A 6,318-nucleotide genomic window follows, 5' to 3' on the forward strand; every position below is an offset into this window, starting at 1 on the left:
CTAGACGAACGCGGCCACGGTTGTGGCTGGTGCTTCCTCCGCTGGACGGGTCATCCTCGTGCATGCGGTCGGTGCAGCTAAGACCAACGCCGCCACTGCCGCCGTCAGCGTCCGCGCCGTGTACCCGGTCTGTGCGGTTCGGACCAGCACCGCCACTTTCTCCTTGCGCCTCCATGGTGCACTGGTTGTTGTTTCCGTTGTCGCAGCTTCCTCCTGGGTCCTCCGTGTCGTGCGAAGGGTTGTTTCCGCCGCTTCCGAATCCGCCATTGTTCTGCTGGGCGGCTTCATCTTCTGTACACGTTCAAAAGAGATCAAACAGAGCAAAATAACCAGAGTAAAATCAAACAACAAGAATGAGTTCATACCGCCGTCGCTCTCCTCGAATACGTAGATGTAGTTCATGTCCTCCGCATGGCCATCGTATTGATCCTCCACCTCGTCCCAATTGATGGCCGTATTGAGGTCGAAAGTAGCCATTGCATTCCCGTGGCAAGAGAGAGAGAGGAGCAAAGAGAGGGAAGTGAAATTTTTGTGTGGTTTGCTTCATGGCGGGGCCTGAGTTTTATAGGCAGGATTTTTGAGTTTCAAAAGCATTGGCGCCAAGCTAAATCTAGAGCTGCTAATCTATGGCGGGCTGTTCAGTTTAGGAGGGAGCTAGAATTCTTGGCGCAAAGATTTCATACTCAAACCAAACGAAAATTTTTGGCTCCAATTCCTCCAGCTTCAAGCGCCTGCTGCTCTTCCGGTTCATAGGCTCATAGGCCATGCAATGGGTGAGAGATTGGCGCGGATGCTGAGAAGATTTTGCATAGAGAGAGACGCGTGCATGCATATCAAGAGGGAGAGAGAGAGCATGCAGAGAGAGATGCATGCAAGGAGAGAGAGATGCGCATGCAGAGAGATGGAGAGAGAGGAGTACGTGGGCACGAGAATAAATGCCTGCAAGCCAATCGTTCGCATGCGCATGCAGAGAGTATTTAACTACCCAGCCTCCCTTCCGTATCAAACCAGGGGCAAAACAGTCCGATTTTTGCTGCTTTCTCCTTTCCTTGGTATGCGGGTTGAGCATAGAACGCAAAGAAAAAAGGATCGGAGGGAGTACATGATCATGAATATACTTTTAATCCTTGCACCAAGGGCTTGTCCAGATGCAAGTGTTGTCATTAGCAATTGAAAGTTGACAAGAGTCGAGCATAAAAAGAAGAATTTTTGTAACCGTTGTCTACAAAGCAGACTTGCGAACACAGGAGTGGGATTTCCAAATCGAAGTATTATGAAAATATTCGAGTCTCTCATATCCTTTGGTTTGTACCTTGACAAAGATTACACGGTAAAAGTTGCAAAGATAGATCGATCCACCTTAATGACAACGCTAAAAAGAGCTAAATAGTCCGTTAGTTTTTTTTTTCAAAAAATGAACATTTAAGTTTGGGAAAAAATCCTGAATTTGTTCACACTATACAAAAAAAAACATACTAAAAAATCTGAATTTGTTCTCAAGTATAAATGCATAACTGTAGAATTTCACGAAGTATATTTATTTCAGAGCTACACAAAAAAACTCTATGATGAATGTACTATTTGCTTAGATCCAATAAATTTTTCTTCCGTGCAGCACATAAATTTGAATATTTATTAATAGAAATCAGGTATATTTACCCCGCAAAAAAATCAGGTATGTTTAACATTTAAGTTTCTTTCCCCCGCAAAAAAAACATTTAAGTTTCTTTGCGGGGATTAACATGTACACGTACACATTTGTTTTTTAATCTGAGACTCAAAGTTGTGTTTATTTTTTTAGCAAAACTCAAAGTTGTGTGGATGTAGCCAATGATGATATATTCAGATGTACGCGTGCTTCGGTCGGTTTGCCTTGACCACGATGGTGATCCACACTCGAACCCAAGTATCCAGCGGGCCGGGACTCTAAGGGGTAGGGGACTAGGGGCCATCATCGCTTAGGTAGGTTCGCTCCGAGAAAGAGAGACCGGGTGCCACACGAACCAGACCCAAACACGGCTCCGGACTGCACCACAGTCCACAATACATCGTCCTACTAGCATAGCGCCGCGGCATCGCCCGGTCACCGGAAGCTCAAAAAAAGCTGCCACAGCTCGCGACGCGCGCGAGAGGAATATCTCAATCGTTCATGGCGATGTCGCCGCTGCCGTGCCTCGTCCTCAACTACGACGACAAGCGGCCGATGAAGCTGTACGGGGCCTCCGACGGCGAGTACCGCCCGTGCGAGATCGGCCCGCTGCTAGCCAAGCGGAACTGGGTCACCGCGCAGGGCTGGGTGCTCGCCTGGGACCCGGACACCTACGCCACCTTCCTGTGGGACCCGCGGGATCCGGAGCACGGCCGGGTCGCGCTGCCGTCGATGGCGCAAGCTCCGCCCGAGGGCTCCGGCTGCGCGCTGTCAGGCGATCCCACGGCTCCCGGCGGCTGCACGGTGGTCCTGGCCGAGCCATATGAGAGCACCGTTCTATGGTATTGCCACGTCGGTTCGCCGGCGCCCGAGTGGGTAAGGCACGAGTACGATCTTGGGGGCAAGTTGGTGGTGCTCGGCGAGTATCGGGAGTGGATAAAAGAGCACGCCTACGGTCTGACGCCGTACGGTGGAAAGTTTTACTACACAATCAACAGTACCAAGTATGGTGTGCTGGGGTTCTCACCGGAGCCGACGTGGAGCACCGTGAAGACGAAGGGGGTCGAACTTACCTATCATCCAAGCGGGGATGGATGTGTGCATTATGAAAGCTTTCTCCTCGACCTGGACGGCAAGCTTCACACGGTGTGGATCTTCTTTGCGGGCTTTGATTTGCGCACTGTCAATGATGTTGCCATCTATAAGATGGGTTTTGATAGATCAAGGTGTGTCAAGGTGAACAACATCGGCGGCCGCGCAATACTTGCGGGTCTCGAGTCGTGCATCGTGGTGTCCTGCCAACAAGTTTAGGCTGCGTCCCAACACCTTGTACTGGATGAGCCCTCACGACAAATGCTTACACATGTACAACATTGGGTCAAACAAGGAGGTGGTGCAGGAGTGCGAAGGTGCCACGGAGCTATCGCGGCTGCCGTTTTGGTTGGTTCCCGTAAATAGTCAATGAGTCGATCATTATTAGTGATTGGTGAAGTAAAAAAGAAGGTGGACTATGCAACTATTGTGATATTTTCAATACCCGAGGTGGACCTGTGATTAATTTAGCCTAAAGATTTCACCTTTCCTTTATTTTTGAACATGCTAGTTTATTGTATCAGATATGTTCAAGGGTTTATTCATCCTTTTTTTTGAAAAATCACTCGGGGTGGGGGGGTGGGGGAGTCCCCCGCCTGAATATGTTTCTCATGATTGTAACCCAACAAATGTTCGATTATAAAGTGAATTACATAAGCATGTGTAGTCGTGATAGGAGATAGGAACGCCATGAGGAGGCGGCCTGTTTCTGCTCTATTTTCTTAATCATGTGCATCCAGAGCATGAAGTCATTAATGGTTCGCTTGAGGGTGAAGATGCTATGGTGACTTTGTTGCTTGAATGCCATAGCGTTCCTGGAGTCCCATATTTTCCAGAGAACAGTGAGGAGGATGGAGTGCCATATGATCATGTCGACCTGTGGTGGCAGACGGCAGCCCCAAAGATCAGCGATGCTCTCAAAGGGGGAAAGGCCAAGCCTTTGCCAGATGCGTTGAGCAAGCGGACAGTGGATGAAGATGTGAGAGCTGTCTTCGCCATCGAACCCGCATCTTGGACATAGTTCATCAGTGACGATATGTTTGTGAAGCAGATTGCTCTTCGAGTTGAGCCGATCCCGAAAGAGGAGCCAGGCAAAGATCTTCACACGGTTAGGAACGCATGAAGACCATATGGAAACAACATGCATGTCCTCATCGTGGTTGCCCATGGATAGCTAGTAGGCAGCCTTAGTTGAGAAGCATATGCCGCCATTGAGGTAGCGCTCATCCGGTCCTAGTGATACCTGAAAGTCCTACAGGAGAGACAACAAAGAGCACAACTCGGAAGCAACATTAGATGTTAAGCGATTCCGAAGGATTGATTCTAAACCGCGATTCATAACAACAGCCACATGAGCGAGAGGTGAAGTGGTATGCGAGTATAGGCATGGGAAAAGTGCGGCGAGGAAATTTTGGTGTAGCCAGCAATCTAACCAAAAGTAAGTAGTTGTACCTAAATTTGTTAGTACAAAATAAATGGCGTGCAAAGCTGGTAGCTGTTGGTTGATGGTACGGCAGAGAAAGGACCGACTGTTTTGTGGAGCGATGAATGCATTTGGGTGCTGTGGGGCGATCCATTCTAGCCACGGTGTTTTTTCTGGGTGGAGGGCTTTGACAGCGAATTTCATAAGCAAACAATTATTTTGTTGGTGAAGATTTTTCAACCCCAAACCACCCAGATGTTTTGGTTTACAAACATTTTTCCAGGAAACTAAGCATTGCGCACCAGTGCAAGTTTCCTCCGCGGCCCAGAAGAAGGCTCTACGGATGGAGTCTATTGTTTTTAGGATGCTTTTTGGGATGAGGAAGACAGACATGAAGTATACCAAGATGGAGTCGAGTACTGCCGAGATTAGGATTAGCGTGTATCCCTTGGATAGAATTTTGGCTTTCCAACCTGCTAAGAATTTTCGGCAACATTCGATAATAGGCAGGAAGGCGTTTGGGGGGAGTCTTGTGGGTGCTAAGGGTAGCCCTAGGTAGATCTGAGGAAAGGATGAGGTGGAGCATTGCAATGTGGAGGCAATGGAGTCTGCCATTGCATTTTGGAGGTGCATAGGTACAAACATTCTTTTTGTGAAATTAATGGTGAGACCGGTTGCCATAACAAAGTTGTGGAGGATGTTTTTCAGTTGTAGTGCAGCATCATTTGATGCTTTTTCTATGATTAGGGTGTCGTCAGCGTATTGTAGGACAGTCGGAGGAAGGTGTGAGAACAACGGGTGGCAGAGGTGCAGTAAGTCACAGTCCTCCAGGATCATTTGTTGCAGGAGATGGGCAACGATGATGAACAGATACAGAGATATGGGGTCGTCTTGTCGAAGGCCGTTCTTGCAATTTATCCAATTTCCCGGAATCCCGTTAAGCATGACAACAGTTCTTCCAGTTGATAGGAGATCATGAACCCATCCTGAGAATTTTGGCGGGAATCCGCGACATTGAAGAATAGAAGAGAGGGAGTCGAAGGCTTTGCTGAAGTCTAATTTGATGACCATGGTTGGGGCCTTCCTAGTGCGGCAAGCCCCAACAAGGTCCGCGGCATATACGAAATTTTCAGCGATGCAACGGCCTGATATAAAACCAGTCTGGTTTCCGTGGACAAGCAGTGGGATTAGAGGTTTTAGTCTATTCGTGAGCACCTCCGCGACAGCTTTGATAGGACAATTTTGAAGGGAGATTGGTCGGTTGGCCCCCAGGTGTTTGCATGGTCCTGTTTGGGTAGTAGAATCAAATGGGCTTTATTTAAGCATTCTGTTTGGGCTTGGTGGTTTTGGAAGTCGGCCATGAAGGAGTAGATATGGTTTTTAACCAGGTTCCAGTATTTTCTGTAGAACTGGGGGCTGAAGCCATCAGGTCCAGCACTCGCTAAAGGGTTCATTTGGAAGAATGCCTCTTTTATTTCTTCATGGGTGAAGGGGGAGTCTAGGGTGGAGAGATGGGGTAAGGGATGAGGGTAGTATTGTTGTGGCTGAAATGTCCAGAAAGTGGTTGGAGTTCGGCCTCTAATATTTGTGAAATGGTCTTGTAGGATGGCTGCTTTTTGATGGTGAGAGTGGAATTCCGTCCCATCAGCTATGAGGGAAGTTATTTTATTTATTCGAAGTCGCTCGGAGGCTGCCGCGTGGAAGTATTGGGAGTTTTCCTCGCCGTTGATGGCAGCTCTAACTTTTCCTCTTTGTTTCTAGAAGGTCATTTTTTCAGAGATGGCCATGTGAAGAGTTTCTGTAAGAACAAGTCGTAGGGTTTTTTCCGCTTTGGAGAGGGCCCTAGCTTCTTCTTTTCGATCGATGAGGTTGATAATTTGTTTAGTGTCCGTCTCGCGCTGGTGGGCAGACGAACGTCTGGAGGCCCATTTTTTAAGCGATTGCCTTGATGATTTTAGCACTTTTGATAAGGCTGCGGCAGAGTTTTCCCGATGATTCGGGCGGCGGTCGTTGGTCCAAATTTTTTGTATTATTTGATGGCAAGCCGTGCTATATATCCACGAGTTTTCGAATCTAAAGTGTCTCAGTTTTGGGATAGATGTCTGAATATGTATGATTAGAGGAACATGGTTAGACGTAAAGCGAGTGAGGGAAG

Source organism: Triticum dicoccoides, chromosome 6A (genome assembly GCF_002162155.2).
Source record: "Triticum dicoccoides isolate Atlit2015 ecotype Zavitan chromosome 6A, WEW_v2.0, whole genome shotgun sequence".
Lineage (NCBI taxonomy): Eukaryota > Viridiplantae > Streptophyta > Magnoliopsida > Poales > Poaceae > Triticum > Triticum dicoccoides.